Source organism: Pongo pygmaeus, chromosome X, assembly GCF_028885625.2.
Source record: "Pongo pygmaeus isolate AG05252 chromosome X, NHGRI_mPonPyg2-v2.0_pri, whole genome shotgun sequence".
Taxonomy (NCBI): domain Eukaryota; kingdom Metazoa; phylum Chordata; class Mammalia; order Primates; family Hominidae; genus Pongo; species Pongo pygmaeus.
The window spans coordinates 30,346,862-30,364,909 of record NC_072396.2 but is presented as its reverse complement, the minus strand read 5'-3'; the positions used below and the strand labels follow the sequence as shown (position 1 = coordinate 30,364,909).

General features: G+C 35.2%; 1 protein-coding gene and 1 pseudogene across 1 annotated transcript in view; both read right to left on the bottom strand.

Moving 5' to 3' along the window:
- Positions 1-18,048, bottom strand: part of IL1RAPL1 (interleukin 1 receptor accessory protein like 1) — a 1,314,427-nt gene that overhangs the window by 203,123 nt on the left and 1,093,256 nt on the right. The gene's annotated exons all lie outside the window — the stretch shown is intronic.
- Positions 9,266-9,375, bottom strand: LOC129025604 (U2 spliceosomal RNA; annotated as a pseudogene).

Here is an 18,048-nt window from a genome sequence, read left to right as displayed (position 1 = left end):
GCAGTTGTAGGAGATAATACAGAGAGAGTCTATTCCATGTACCCTTTACCCAACTGTTTCTGGTGGTAACCTCTTGCAAAACCATACTACGATATCACGACCAGGATATTGCCATCGACGGAGTCCATCAACGTTAGGCTGTATTTTGAAAACTGATCTAATAATCACTAATGAAGTGGTTCTCAGCCATGGATGCATATTAGAATCACCTTGAGAGCTTTATAAGAAATTGTCCACACCCCAGATCTGGACCAATCAAATCAGAGGCACTGATTGGGAAGCCTATCCACTCCCCATCTCGCAATGATTGTGCAGATGGATTAAGAGCTCCTGCTATACTGTGACACTTGGTTCTTCCTTGCTAGTTTCAGAGGAGAGGCCAGGTTTGTGAGCTGAAACTCACCCCATGTACTAAGAGTGAAGACAACCAAGTAAATCTTCATCTTAGAAATTTATGCTTTGCCCCATTTTCAAGATTTAAGAAGTGCCCCTAACTAGAAGTCTAGAAACAGAGTCATTTAAGTTGTTACGGTGGCAAATAACTGGCCATTACCCCAAGGGAAATGATAGATTTCTCATCAAACACTATATAAAGACCATTGTCTCAATATAAAGGGCCTAGCAATAATTTTGGCATAGCCTCTTTTGTAATTATCTATCAATTATTCTACTGCTGGGTAGAAAATAACCCATTTTGAAAATATTTAAATGTGATCATCAAATTCCTCAATATATTTTAGGAAAGTAAGCTTTTATTCATTGTGCCACATACATTTCAAGCTGTGTGCATAATATAGTACCTAGCATTTGCAATCAAGACAATCAAGGCCTACAGTTAATAAAATATTATTTCTGCCATAACTTTTAGTAACAATACTGTTTTCCAAGTAGAAACTACTACAAGTGCTTTTCTTTTGGTATTTTGCAATATATCTACCATACATTACATACTGCATAAATATGGTGGCAGTGTTGGTCTGATTAGATAATCCCAGTGATCTCCAAGAAAAAGAACTATGGTACAGATGAAGGCAGCTCTGTAGGCCATTTGAGTATTTGTACTATCAACAACAACCATTTTGAAAACGCAGTGTTGTCATTAACTGCAAAGGCCAACCTCAAATCTGGGAAATGTCATAATTATTTTTTCAAGCTACATGTCAAATATTAAAATCCCAACAGCTTAAAAGACCTTACAACAACCACGTGTATAACCATTAAATTACAGTACCAATTAAAATGATAATGACAACAATTACACCTTTAATGTCTGAGGGTAATATGAATGAAGCTAGGTGGTTTTCTAAAATGCCACATCTTCAAAATAAGTTATGACTCATTGAATCCTAATTAACTCTTCATGACATTACTGTCCAATGTAATTATATTTCTTTATTCTCCTTTAGTTTATCTCTGGTCTCTAGGGTTTAGTTGTTAAAATAACTCAAAGACGGGCACTTTGTTCTTATTAACCCCAGAATACATTTCCATGGTGCAGGTAATTCTCAGGCTGTTTAACCTTTGCATTAGCACAAGAGGAAACATGGGTGGTTTGCACTCTCAATAATAACCAACAGTAACTACTTCAGAACAATGTGACACACGGTGTTTTTTGTTTTTGTTTTTGTTTTTTTACATTAGGAATAATGGCAAATACTTGACATTTGTGAAATGAATGAGAGAAAATTTGTTTTTTTTTTTTTGAGAAGAGTTTTGCTCTTGTTGCACAGGCTGGAGTGTAATGGTGTGATCTCGGCTCACTGCAACCTCCGCCTCCAGGGCTCAAGCAATTCTCCTGCCTCAGCCTCCCAAGTAGCTCGGATTATAGGCACATACCACCATACTCGGATAATTTTTGTAATTTTTTAGTAGAGACGGGGTTTCACCATGTTGGTCAGGCTGGTCTCGAACTCCTGACCACAGGTGATCCACCTGCCTCGGCTTCCCAAAGTGCTGGGATTACAGGCGTGAGCCACTGCGTCTGGCCTGTATTTCCATTTTCAGTTTTCTTTCTTCTTTCCTTCCTCCTTTCATTCCCTCTCCTTTCTTTCCCCTCTTCTATTTTCCTTCCCCGTCTTGCCATGTTTTGTAATGTAATTCTCATATGTTCATCAAAATCTCTTAAATTGGAAGACAGGAAAGTCTCTGGCCAGTATCAGCCTTAAACAAGTTTAATTAATTTGGAAAGTGTCTTATGAACACAAGTATTTCTGCCAGAAGAAAGAATTAAACAATGGTAGATTAAAACTTCAGTGTTTCTTTGTGCCTTGGAGGGAATGTCTACTTGATGAATAGCTAGATATTTGTGAAAGAGATAGGCAAATAAAATAAATAATAATATATGATCCATTATTGGGGTTACTGGTTCCACTGCTTTCTCCATTTGTTTTATTAATAAAAATGATTGAATTTTTTCACTCCCTTCTGCCATCTTCCATGGCTATACATATTGAGAAAAGAAAAAGTTCTTTGTTTTTGACCCTCTTCCTCCTTCTATAAGATGCTAATTTAAAAAAATTAAAATTGGAAAGTTTCATCATTAAAGAAACATTTCTTTAGAAGCCCTAACCTTTCCTACACATATTGGTGTCAAACAGCTTGTCCATTTGATACGAGTTGTTAGTATTCAACAATTATGAATGTACATTCTTATATTTTTTTCTAATTGACTCTACATTTTAATAACTTTGATGTAGTTAGGAAAAAACTCTCCATTAGTTTTATTGTTGTAATATTTTAAACAGTTGAAGGACAGGCTAGAAACTAATTGACTTTTTGTTTTGTTTCTAATTATTTATCTAAAACCTGTATCACTTGAGTCACATACCGTAGTCAAATTGCTTTCTATTTCTCTTTAGATACATGCAGTCACAACAGCCAATCCAATGTTGCTTAACCCTTGGATCACTTGCCTTCTTGGTATGATTTGCATGACTGGAAATTGGATAGAAGAAATCTCATGGAGGAACAGAATAGAAAGAAATAGCTCCTATATTTCTTAGCACTTCCCATTAGTTTATGAACTGCTTGTCAAATATTTGGCTGGGATGTCAAAAACTAGTAATTCTATTGGCATGGCCGGAGAGGTAAGGGTCAAAATGAACCTGAAGCTTCAACTTCAAGAGATTATAATTTTATGAGCTAGGCAACTGCTTGTCTTTTCTTTTTTGTATATACTTAAAAATATTAATTTATTTATTTTGGCTATCTGTTAGTTTTCTGGGCCTGCAGTAGCAAAGAACCACAAACTAAGTGGCTTAAAACAACAGACATGTATTGGCTCAGATTTCTGGAGGTTAGGAGTCCAAATCAAGGTGTTGGCAGAACCATGATCCCTTTGAAACATGTAGGGGAATCCTTCCTTGCCTCTTCTTACCTTCTTGGCATTTCTTGGCTTGCAGCTGCAGCACTCAATCACTGGGTTCATTACCCAATGGTGTTCTCTCCTATGTGTCTAGGTGTCTCTTCTCATAAGGACACTAATCATATTGAATTAGGGCCCACCCTACACCAGCATAACCTCACCTTAACTAATTATATCTCTAATGTCCTTATTTCCAAATAAAGTAACATTCTGGGGTTAGGATTTCAACATATCTTTTTGGAAGAATATATCCAATCCATAACAGATTATAAAGGTGATATATGCGGCCGGGCATGGTGGCTCATGCCTGTAATCCCAGCACTTTGGGAGGCCGAGATGGGTGGATCACCTGAGGTTGGGAGTTCGAGACTAGCCTGGCCAACATGGTGAAATTCCGTCTCTATTAAAACTACAAAAATAAGCCGGGCATGGTGGTAGGTGCCTGTAATCCCAGCTACTCGGGAGGCTGAGACAGGAGAATCGCTTGAACCTGGGAGGCAGAGGTACCAGCGAGCCAAGATAGTACCATTGCACTCCGGTCTGGGAGATAAGAGTGAAACTCCGTCTCAAAAAAAAAAAAAAAAAAAAAAAAAAAAAAAAGAAAAAAAGGTGATATATGCTTATTTAGAATAATTCAAATAATACAGTAATCTGCAAAATAAAAAAATAAAGTTATCCACCCTCACCTCTTCCCTAATTCCTGGAAATAATCATTATTAAAAATCTGTGTATGCTTCCCAATTTTCCCATATACAAACATATAGATGAACTAAGTGTATATATCTATGTATATATTAAAGATAATTAACAACTTACATACATCTCTCCAAGTTGCATATCATGGACATCTTTCTATTTCAGTATACTAGGACATCTTTCTATTTCAGTATACTAGGAGATAATAATGATTGACATTTACTGAGAGTCAAATATACACTAGGTCTTTATTAACTGCTTTCCATAAATAATTGTATTTAATCTTTATAACAGCCCTATGAGGTAGGTGCAATTTCAGACCCCATTTCACAGACCAGTAAAGAAAGGAACAGAGAGGTTAAAGTAACTTGTCCAAAACCATACAGTTAATAAGTGGTAGAAGTGGGATTTGATCCCATTGACCGATGCTAAAGCCAGTGATCTTAACCACTATACTATATTATCCACATGGCATTTCATTTTACAGTTGTTTCTCATTTGAAAGAATGTAAAAATAATAGAGACATCCAAATCTGTCACTTTGTGATGTCACTCACAAAAGATTACCATTTGTACTCTAACTAAAGTAAATGATACATTCAAGTGTTAAACACATCGTTAGTTGTCAATTATCCCTGGGGTAATTACCTGTTTCCAGATAATTTCATGTATTTAATATCTGTGGTTTTATTTACTTTAAACAATTATTATTCAACATTTAATAAGCACTTTCTTTGGACTGATCTTACCAGAGAGTAGAAAATAATACACTACATTTTTTGTTCTCAAAGAATTAATGGGAGAGAAAACTATGTAAACAATAATTGAAAAATAATATTAGAGATGTATTGGCAGTATGAAGAAAGGAGTAACCAACTTCATGGTGGGTTTGTTGGGAAATATTGAAAAACTGAGGTCTTGATAAGTCACATGAGTCTTCAATAATTTGAGCAGGTGTTGTCAGGTGGATGGGGAAAAGGAAGGTGCGGTTGGTAGGTGTGGTCGATTCTGAAATGGCTCCTCATAATCCCAACCTCCTGATAGTTGCATCTTTGTGTAATTCCAACTTGTTCAGAGTGGGCTAAACCTAGTGGCCTACACAATAGAAAATGTCAAAGCTGATGGGATATCACTATAGTGATTAGGTTATGTAAGATTGTAAACTTCATCTTGCTAAAAGACTCTCTTCACTGTTGGCTTTGATGAAGCAGCTGCCATACTTATGAGGCAGCTGCCTATAGAGAAGCCCTTGTAGTAAGGAACTGAAAAAGGCCTCTGGCCAACAGCTAGTTAGGAATTAAGGCCTTGAGAAATTAAATTCTGCCAACAACCACTGAGTGAATATAGAAGCAGATCCTTCCCCAGTTGAGCCCTCAGATGAGACTGTAGTCCTGACTGACACCTTTATTGCCATCTGTGAGACACTGTGAAGCAAAAAAGGACCCAGCATGGCCATGCCCAGGTTTCTAACCTACAGAAATTGTGAAATAATAAATGTGTATTGTTTTAAGCCATTAAATTTGTGCTAATTTGTAATGTAACAATAGACAGCTGATGCAGCGTGTTTTATAAGCAGTGAGAATTGTGTAAAACACGTGTCCATGCACAGATACATCATGCTCATGCACATAGGTGTGAAACATCCTGCTATGCCTTGGTAGCATAGTATAGCTGAAACTTAGAGCACAAAGGTGACCAAGCTAAAGGAGGCTGGAAAGGAGGCTCAACATATGACCACAAAGGATACTTATGTCAATTTAGTATGTTTGGACTTTAGGCAGTCTTGTATTGTTAAAGGCTGTTGCGGCTATTCATTTCTGTGTATTAAAAAACACACTTGGGAAGCTAAATTATAGATGTGCAAGAATTCAGGCAGGGAGTCTTTTGGAATGGTGATAATGGACAGGTAATGGGAACATGAGTCAGGGTAGTGGGGAAAGAAGACCCAGAATAGAGTTTTGAGTAGCATTTCAGTTCACTTATCAGATTTTAATGGATGGGACTGTGAGGGAGGATAACTCCCAGGAATTTTGCTACATGACTGTAAGAATTTTGGAGCCATATATTATGAAAAGCCAGTTTTGAATGACAGATAATGAGATCAATTTATCCAGGATGAATTTGAGTTATCAGTGGGAGATTTCTCCTGGTGCGCTGATATGGGCCTGAAGGTCAAGAAAAGGATCTTGCCTAAAGAGTATATGAACAGCAGTAAACACACCTGAAGGAGTAGAATTTTCCAGAACAGCACGTAAAATGAAAAGCAAAGATAATGCATGACAAATCACAGGATTCAAATATGTAACGGAGGAACAAAATACAGAGAAACAGCCAAAGAGACAGCAAAGGAATAGAGAAAAAGCTGAAGAACAGAGACGGAAGTAGGTACAGCATCTCAAAAGGACAGTTGTCAACAGTGTTAAATGCTTTTGAGAAGCCATACATGATTACCACTGCACAGTATTCACTAACTTCAGTGATAATTTAGCTACCTTCTTATACATTTCCTTAAAGTTGCATAATTATTTCAGCATTGTTGAAAATTCTAATGCCTTAGGATTGTGATAAGACTAATCATTCTAAATGATTTCTCCCCTCCCACCCCCAGGTCATGAATATTATTATTAAGGGTCAGTTCTGGTACCAATCATTGGACCTAGAATAAATAACGTCATTCCACGCTGGGAAATGGCCTTATTCTTCTGATAGCTTGACAAGTTTTTAATCATCCTTACACCATGCAGAGCCAGAAATAATTATTTGATTTACATAAAGTCTATAAGTGATATTAGATAACAAATAATTCTCAGTGGGAGAGAAATATGGTAGGTCTTTTAGTAGCTAAATATTATAGGTTGTCACACAAAAGGCTGTCCTTTGTTGAAACAATACCACAAAAGTTAATTTTAGTAAATCAAATTCCAAACTGGTTATCTGAATAGAAAAGGAAGTCATTGAGATGGATTCAGATCATTAAATGTTGGGCTGAGTGTATGCCTACATCAGCTTTCCATGTCTCTGTAGGGTAGGCCATTTATTTTTAGATGACATGAACTCAAATACATGTTTATTAGGAATGATGACAAATAAACAATGAAACAAGTGCCTCTGAGAAACACTTACTCGAGTGAGGTTGTAACAGTATGAAATTATTTTATGTATTTTTGACTGATAATTAAATTAACTTTCATGAGTCCCACCATTTTACTTACCAGTCAGTTAACTTACACAGAATGTTTTGGACATGTTAAGCCAATCTACCTGGAATTACCTGATTTCAGTTAACTTATCAATATATTCTACTATGTCATAAAGCACACACTTTGATTTAGACTAGGTATCTCTCTCTTTACGGAGTCTCATTTTTTAAACTCCAACCTTACAGGGAATAGATTAATGATGCTAAGGAAAAATATACTGGACACATTGATAGTTTTTATTTTGTCTTTTAACTCATGTGTTTGAGACCACAGGGTAAAAGCTAACTGCTTGATTTTCAGTTCTTTTACTTACATAGGATAAAAGTATAAATGACTCACTTTTAGAGTGATTACTTTTATTAACTTTCCTCTGTACCATTTCTAAACCAATTGGAGGAAAAATTGCAATTAAGGTAGAATATCTGGGGATGCAAAATAAACTCTCAGATGTGAAAGGACCATATCACCAAGGTTACTCAGGAAAGCATTGATTCAATATTCAAATAATACATGAATGCTCATCTCCTTTCATTCAAGTATTCTCAAAGGAATTAGCACCATCGAAGGAGAATCTTACCTATTTAAGGAAGTGGATTTGATGACTTCCCTCAGTTAACTTTCTAATGTTTATCAAGTCTTTTTTTTTTCTAATGTTTATCAAGTCTTTTTTTTTTTTTTTTTTTTTTGAGACAGAGTCTCGATTTGTCGCCCAGGCTGGAGTGCAGTGGCGCAATCTCGGCTCACTGCAACCTCCACCTCCTGGGTTCAAGCGATTCTCCTGCCTCAGCCTCCTGAGTAGCTGGGACTACAGGGGCATGCCACCACGCCCAACTAATTTTTGTATTTTTAGTAGAGACAGGGTTTCACCATGTTGGCCAGGATGTTCTCGATCTCCTGACCTTGTGATCCACCTGCCTCAGCCTCCCAAAGTGCTGGGATTACAGGCGTGAGCCCCTGCACCCGGGCTATCAAGTCTTAATCAGCAATATTTTTGATATATAAATCCAGCAGTTTTTATTTACAATAAAAGTACATTAACAATTTTTACATCTGTGGGACCTAATATATATATATGTAAACACATATATATACACACATATATGTAAACACATATATACACACATATGTAAACACATATATACACACATATGTAAACACATATATACACACATATATGTAAACACATATATACACACATATATGTAAACACATATATACACACATATATGTAAACACATATATACACACATATGTAAACACATATATACACACATATATGTAAACACATATATACACACATATATGTAAACACATATATACACACATATATGTAAACACATATATACACACATATATGTAAACACATATATACACACATATATGTAAACACATATATACACACATATATGTAAACACATATATACACACATATATGTAAACACATATATACACATATATATGTAAACACATATATACACATATATATGTAAACACATATATACACATATATATGTAAACACATATATACACATATATATAAAATAGATAGATATAGGTAGTTACATAACTATCATATATATATACATATATATGATATATAGATATAGGTAGTTACATTTTTTCATGTTTTTTTGAGAGACAAGGTCTTGCTCTGTTGTCCAGGCTGGAGTACAGCTGTGTGATCATAGCTCACTACAACCTGAAATTCCTGGGTTCAAGTGATCCACCTGCCTCAGCCTCCCAGGTAGATAGGACTACAGGTGTGAACCACCACACCCAGCTAATTAAAAAATAATTTGGTAGAGATGGGGTCTCACTATGTTACCCAGGCTGGTCTCAAACTCCTGGCCTCAAGTGATCTTCCCACCTCGGCCTCCCAAAACACTGGGATTACAGGTTTGGGCCACCACACCCAGCGTCCATTTTTCCATATTTTTGAAGTTACATGCCTAAAAGTAAAATCACTTGTTAGAAGGCTTAATTTTTATTTGAGAACATGTATTATATTTGTTATTATAAAATATATGTTCTTCCTCAGGTATTATGGTAGATTGTCTTTTAAATGGATAAGAACAGATACTATACTTGATCCTAGCCAAAAGGCCAAGAAGCCATTAAATTGTCTTTTAAAGGATGACTACCATATTCAGTAGTAAATTTATATGTATAGTTTTTCAAATTGTTTTTGCGAGAACATCAGAAATTCAGTAATGATAAGCAGTTATTTATTTTGGTTAGTACATGATAATTTATTTAATGGCTGTCTCCACTGTAGACTGAAAATTTTAGAAGGAATTATACCTAATTTATTTACAGCTGTATCAATATTTTGTGACCACATAGGTTTTTAGTCCATATTTGTTGAAATATTAGCTAGAATCTAGTTTTAGATGATCACTTGCTCTGATATAATCCACATATTCATGTTATATTTCATATGTGTATATATGTATATATGTGTGTGTATATGTATATTAATTTCAGAACCAAGCAAGCATTTGACTTTTAATATAAAAATAAGCAGAGACTAGAGTTGAGGGGATCAACTACTTTAACTCTTCATGTATAGCTTTTAGCAAACACTGGATTTCTGCTGATTCAAAGTTATTGTTTGAGAACCAATTCTCAATTTATGGATGATGCTTAGTGACCTACTCTGGATCAGCTTTTCTCATCCTTTTTTTCAATGAGATACCTGAGATAGATGGCAGGCACATATGTTTCGTTCCATGGCTATAATTACATCAGCTAGACTGTGGCTCTAATTCTATCACTCTTCCTCATGAAAAATAGCATTTATCAGATTGTAAATATCTTAGGGTGATGTAATTATAGAATGTATCTAAGTAGATTCTAATTGGTTAAAAACTAAGTTGTTCACAAAAATGAACTTTATTTTTACCAAATTATAAATGCCACGTCATTACACTCGTAGGTGTATCAATACCTAAGGAGGGAAAGACCTACTGTCCTAATGAAATATGGTGTATTCGTTTGAAAGTTCAAAAAATGTGTCCTATATGAGGCTCATAATCTTTGTTTCCTAGTGTGGCCATTAATAAATATTTGTAATGACTAAAAATGATTTTTTTTCTCAAAATTATACCATAGCAATTCGTATTATAAATTTAACCTATAAAAATTAAATATCTTTTGATATGCAACTCAATATAACCACTTACTCATAATTATTTGTTTCCCAAACATTGGTTCTTGATATGTAAAGTGAAAAACAGCTATGAATACAAAGTCATGGACTACTTTCTGAAGAAAAAGTGGAAAATAGGACAGAGGATACAAATATGAAGCATCTTATGTCTAATCAATTTACCATCTGCCTCTTAATGTTTCATGTTCTTATGTTACCCAGCTTTTCTTAAAATAGAAACGAAAAGTTTTCTAAGAAAGAAAAGATAATTTCGAAGGGAAAGTGACACATAAAGGAGGCTCTTTGGGTAAGGAGATGGAGAATTGAGGTGTCACAAGGAAAGAATGGAATGATTGCCTCCTCTGAGAAGATTCTGGATGTGCTCAGGAAGAAATGCAGTTACCAGAAAACTAAACCAAGCCACCAGTGAAGGGCAGAAAAGAGAAAGTCCAACACTCCAGAGTTAAGAAGAGGGTCCATACATCAGGAAATAAGAGTCAGGATAGAAGCCTAGTGGCTTTGGAGATCAGAAGATTCCACATACCCCCACATAAAACAGTTAGAAGGAACACTCACTATTCCCGAATAGCTTCCAAGAGACTGGAACATTGTAGGGTCTCAGCCACCACATAGAATTTTCCAAATTAATATTAGCACATGATGTTTTCTGTTAACCACGACACTTCCTAAACATTGTATTGAATGTTTTTAACAAAGAAAGTCTGGCTATCTGAGAGCTGCATAAAGTTTCAAACCAAGTGATCCCTTCTGATTGAAATTTTATTGGTGGTGGTGCTGATGTCTTGTTTTGTTTGTTTTCTTTTATCATGGACATTTACAACATAAAAGATTGTATATAGTATGCATAATTTGGAGGCTTCAGTAAGAGCATTTTAATTTTTAAAATTACTGAACTTTTTAACATAAAAATTGCTTATTTAACTCATACATCATTTCAAAGGGAGTTTATATAATTTATGTGAAAGGAATACATTTAGACCAATCATTATTCAAACAGCTTAAGAATATTTAGAATAGATGGTTTCTTTTGTCTATACAATGTTTATATAATGTTTCAGTTCCATATGGCACTTTAAAAACGGTGACAAAAATGTAAAGCCAATATATTTCATTGGCAGCTTAAATTGTACTTTGACCTGGCTAGGGAGTCAGTATAATGTTAAGAGTGAGTATAACAATATCCCCTAAGGGACCCCACAGAACAGGCCCAAAACCTATTTCATGGCCTACAAGGTGACTCTTAGTCTGGGCTCCATCTCCCTTTACAGTTTCATTCCCATGCTGCTTCTTGCATACCCTCCAATTTAGCGACTCAAACTTTGGGCAATTTCCCATCAATTTATTCTCCCTTTCATTTCTTCCTAATTTTCCTCACTATATGTCCTTTGTTTAAATTCTCCTTCTATTCTTTCTTTAAATGATGAAGTCATCTTCATATTTTAGATTTTAACAAAAATATCAATTTGTCTCCAGACTTTTCTTAGATGACTTTTTTTAGATGACTCTAAAACAGAAAGGCAGTATGGCCTGGGGGCCAAAAACCTAGGTTTTGGACCCATATTTCTCCCTAATTTTGCTCACTATATGTCCTTTGTTTAAATTCTCTTTCTATTCTTTCTTTAAATGATGCAGTCATCTTCGTATTTTAGATTTTAACAAAAATATGAATTTGTCTCCAGACTTTTCTTAGATGACTCTAAAACAGAAAGGCAGTATGGCCTGGGGGCCAAAAACCTAGGTTTTGGACCCATATTTCCCGAGTTAAAATGTTAGCTCCACTGCCAACTAGCCCCATGGCTTTGGATAAGATGCATTATATCTTAGAGTCTAAAAATATGGAAATAATATCCATTCCCTCTCACTCTGTTAGTACATTTAAAGCACTTAAAGCAGAATGTGACCCACAGTAACTACTCAGTTAAGATTAGCCGTTATGATTATTACCTCCCAAAGAAAAATTAATGGCATCATCAACTGTGTCTCCATATACTAATTGCATAGCTCTATTATTGTACATTTTATTGGATTAGAGTTCAATATGTTCACATCCAGCCTTCTTACTAGGTTTAAATTCTATTGTGTGTTTCCAGAAAGTTTTTGGTACCTGGAAAATGTTTGATGATCAAATGTGCTTTTTGAATGATCTGTCCATTATACTAGTTGCCATCAATGATGTCTTTTTATGGAAAAAAGGAAAAAGGATATCTTCATGAAGGTTGGAGGCATTCAGCACATACTCTGGAATATACTTGGCATTATAAACAGTGAAACTAATGGCATGTAATCTACACATTCTGTTACAGTTGTTGTTTCTGGCTTTATAAGCGTCCCAACAGCACATGACAGTAATGAAATCATGGAGGTAGCAGAGACAAGAATTAGTCTTTAGTAATCATATCTTAATATGTTAAATTGTAAAATCTAACATTAAAATATCCATGAAGTCTCTTAAGACTGAGGGAGAAAAACAAGCTCTGTAGTACTAGCATTGAAATGGCCTAATTTGTTTTGTAAGTTGCTGCATTTGCCAGTGAAGTCAAATGTGGAGATGCAGGCTTGCAATAAGATAACTAGGCACAATTACTTTTATAAATGTCTCCTGTATCACATAAAATAGCTTATGAATTAATTTAATTTGCTATTTTTTCTTAGAGCCACTTTTTCCTCTTTTGACAATTAGAGGTGATTAAGAAAGTATTTGGAAGACCAAAGCATTTCTATACTTTTCATCCATTTAGTTCCAATTTCCAAAAGATAACCTAGACCCCAGGACAGATGGCTCTCCAAAAATCTTTTCACATGGAATTTGTGTTGAAGTCATTTCAGGATGACTCCATTGTGACTTCAGTCTTCCTAATGAGCTGGCACACTGCACAAGGGAGATAACTGTTAGAAAGCTCGGGGTGTTCAATAAGAGCCCTCTTGATAAATAAATAAATATGCATTATTTATGCCATTATGGACAGGCCAATGGAATAATGGTATTTTCAATTTTATTGGCAAAGTATTTGGAATTTACTGTTAATTGGCATGAAATATTGTTGTATGAAACATTTATATTCACCATAGCAACATATTTATCATATCAGACTCACATCTAATTAAGGCTGTCTCGGCTTCAGAAATTCACAATGCAGTAAGAGCAAACAGCGCATAGCCATCCAAACAGCCCAGTAGCCAGAGCATCAAGCTGTCTGAGTCCCTTCATCACCTCTCAATTCTGAAACAGCTACATAATTAAAGCCAATATTATGTGCTTGATTATTCAGTGGGTTCTATACTGAATTACCTCAATTCAGTTCAGCCTTTGTGTGTGAAGTCTGATCATATGGCTATTTCAACAATTATTTATTGAGGGCCTATTATGTTTCACTTGCTGGCATGGTGCTTTGGCTGTATCACTGGAAAAGACCAGCCTAATAGTTTATTGTTTTTTTTTTTAATATAGGGTTTCATGATTAGTAAAGAATGAGCTTTCAGCTGGGTGCAGCGGATCACGCCTGTAATTCCAGCACTTTGGAAGGCCAAGACGGGTGGATCACTTGAGGCCAGTAGCTCAAGACCAGCCTGTCCAACATGGCAAAACCCCGTCTTTACTAAAAATACAAAAATTAGCCAGGCATGGTGGCATATGCCTGTAATCCCGGCTACTTGGGAGGCTGAGGCATGAGAATCACTTGAACCCAGGAGTCGGAGGTTGCAGTGAGCTGAGATTGTGCCACTGCACTCCAGTCTGGGTGGGTGACAGAGTAAGAATTTGTCTCAAAAAAAAAAAAAAGAATGAGCTTTTTCCTGCACTGTCTGCTACTAAATGTTTCACAAAGAGAGTCATTCAATATATTATCAAATATCTTATGAAACCTCAAAACACCCAGGAATATTTTTTGGTAATTCTTTGGCTTCTTTTCCTTACAAGTTTTGGATTCCTTTACAGAAACTTGCTCCACACATATGCAGAAAGAAAAATTCTTTTTATTGCAAAAAAATGACTCATTCAGAAAATTATTCATTAAATTATGCTTATTAACAAATTTCTAAGCTCTTTCCTTGTAATAAAATTATTTCCCTAAATGATACATTTTGCTAATGTATTAATATTTCAAAAGATTTTTCTGCACTTAGCAAAAAATTCTTAAAATTTATTATTATAATTTCTTAGCAAATTATTAGAGTTTGAAGAATAGAAGCATTTTAACAGTATGCTATTTAGGAATTTACATATTGCTAGTTAATTCCACAAGTGCCAAAATATGCCACCATTATTAATATTTCTCTTATTTGGGGAACTCAGATTACAAAGAGAAAAAGTGAATTAAGAAACATAAAATTGTCTCTTGACAATTGTGCTAATATGATGTAAAATAATAAGCTAGGAATTTTGATGTCTAAAAATAATGTTTATCTTAGCAATGACTGTGTACGCATAGAAAAAAATCATGAAGAACATGGCAGTTTTACTTGCTGAGAACAAAAATAACTTGATAGTGACCAAAACCTACATTGGTATGGTACATAGCAGAGACTCGACTTTAAAGCACACATTTTAAATGAGGTATATAGTCCTCATCAGCAGTATACTTTTACATATAGGACTGTAGTAATGCTAGTGAAGGCCAAAGCTACTTAAAAATTAAAGAATAGGGCGGGGCATGTTGGCTCATGCCCGTAATCCTAGTACTTTGGGAGGCCGAGGTGGGTGGATCACCTGAGGTCAGGAGTTCGAGACCAGCCTGGCTAACATGGTGAAACCCCGTCTCTACTAAAAATACAAAAATGAGCCGGGCGTGTTGGCGGACGTCTATAATCCCAGCTACTTGGGAGGCTAAGACCAAAGAATTGCTTGAACCCAGGAGGTGGAGGTTGCAGTGAGCCAAGACTGCGCCATTACACTCCAGCCTGGGCAAGAAGAGCTAAACTCCATCTCACCAAAAAAAAAAAAAAAAAAAAAAAAAAAAAATGTATAAAGAGAAGGGTCATTTTTGACCCTGCAAAGACTGGATAATTCTTGTCTTACCTTCCTGATTTTATTACTGTCAGGTACTCTTGAGACACTTCTAAACACGCTTACTCTCAGATGTCTCACACAGAATTCCCTTTATGACAATGATTTTTCAGAGAATAAGATGACTTTCAGGGAATTGGACTTGGAGGAATTAATGTATTCCTAGCATGTAGCATTTGTGTTATTTAATGATAGCACCCTATTTATCATGAGGAATTTTCTGCAGCCAAGAATCCATCACCAAATACTTACCCTATGCTGTTAAGGTTTTTAAAAGGAAATGGATTCAAGATCATTCTCTATTTAGTCTCCTTCATATGAATGGTAGAGTCATGATGCTCTCGTCTTCAGTTCTATTTAAGAACTAGAATGACATCTCATGGTAATGCTAATGTGATAATTTCTGGCTTTCTTTTCCTACTAGAGATTTCCCTAATAACATCTATATTTTTATAGTTACTTTGATTTCTGGTCAATAATTTCAAATTTCATGTTAACTTTATTCTGTTGCATTGGTTTGCACCTCAATGACCATTGTATTCCTCATTTTCAGTTTATTTCCATCACAAATTATTTCTTTCAAGAAATACTGTCAGATTTGAAAATTTTAAAAAACGAGTCATTTTTAATCACTGAATATGCTGAGGCAAAGCAGCTTTTATTTATTATATAATTGAAATTACTTATATGATTAAGCTTTGCTGAGTTGAAGAAATCTGCTTTGGCCAATTCAAACAGCCTGACCAGAAATGGTGAAAAACTAAACAGTTAATCACACATGTACTTTTTTCTAACTTCTTAGTTCAACTATGATTTTATAAATGATAATTACCCAGCAAATATAAATATGAATCAAGGAATATTTTCTAAATTTTAGAGTTAAAACAAAGAAGATCCTTAAGGTGTTCACTTTCAAAGTGGACCAGAATATAAAAACAATTGTAAACAGGGACAAAGGATTAGAGGTATGCAGAGAGAGTAATGGCAGATATTTCTATTCTAAGTTGCTGTTTTCACATCCATTCACACCTGGCCTTTGTAGTTCTTCTTCCTTCTAGAATGGATGCAAATTATTTAAAAGGTCTTTGGACTTTTTTGCATCATACTTAACAACACTGTCACAAGGGGGAAAAGAAACAATAGCACTCCTACAAAATATCACCCTCAGTTTCAACAGAAAACATACAAGAAGTGTTATTGCTTCCTTAAGCTAACACCCATACATTTTTTCTAATTAGTGAAGGTTATGCTCTGGTTCAGTTTATCGCAAACAAACTCGATTGTTGGAAAAATCAATAATGCTGAACAACAACAAAAAGTACTAAGGCAGTGATAGGGCTGTTTGATGAGACAATGTATAGAACGTCTGTGCTTGCAATGTTGTTCATTCATTCATGTATTTGCAGTAATGAGAAAAGCTCTATTACGTTTCAGAAAAAGAACTTCAGCACTGGCTCCTTCCTCCTCAGTGTGCTATTTGTATGTGTGTGCTTGTAGGCAATCTGCTCCAATGGAAAATTAATGCTAACCTAATATAACAGCATGAAGGCAAGCTAGGCATTGCAAACGAAGTTAAAAAGAGAAAGACCTTGGCCGGGTGCGGTGGCTCACGCCTGTAATCCTAGCACTTTGGGAGGCCAAGGCAGACAGATCACGAGGTCAGGAGATTGAGACCATTCTGGCCAACATTGTGAAATCCCGTCTGTACTAAAAATACAAAAATTAGCTGGGCATGGTGTTGTGTGCCTGTAATCCCAGCTACTCGGGAGGCTGAGGAGGAGAATCGCTTGAACTAGAGAACTGGAGGTTGCAGTGAGCTGAGATCGTGCCACTGCACTCCAGCCTGGCAACAGAGCGAGGCTCTGTCTCAAAAAAATAAAAATGAAAAAAGAGAAAGACCTTTTATCTCATCAATTGCTTTTCCTGAAGTAAATTACATTAGAAGGCAGCAGCATTATATTTGCCCATAGTTTAATATTGATTAAGAAGCTTTTCATTGTAAAGTTAACTGAAGACATAATAACGATTGCAGTACTCTTTTATGGCCCCACATTACAAAGCATTGTGCGTATAGATAGGATTTCTATATAAATTTATTATATATAATTAATATAGAACTTTATGATATATTAATTATATGTAAAAATTTTAATTATACGATTTTCATATATAATTTAAACTAATATACATGCATTTCTGTTAATATAAATACATTATATTAATATAAATACATTATATTAATATATAATTGGTAAATAGTATATAAACACATTATATCATATTAGTTTATATTAACTTCAATACTGTCATACTACATATGTATCACTTATATATGCCATATATAAACGGATTTATACAATTATGTGTAAGTGCCATTTTAATACATTTCAAGTGAAGGCATAGGATTCAGAGAGGTTAGCTGATTTGCTCAAGGTCACACAACTAAGAAAGGGCAGGGCTGGAACTAGAATCTAAATCTGAGGTTCTCTTAGACTTTTAATCTTCCTCCATGTCACAACCACTTTTCCTGTCAAATCCAGAAAAACAGGAAAAATGCAGGTTGATTGTATATATTAGTAACCCAGCCTGAAGAGTCATATTTGAAGTGTGATAACGG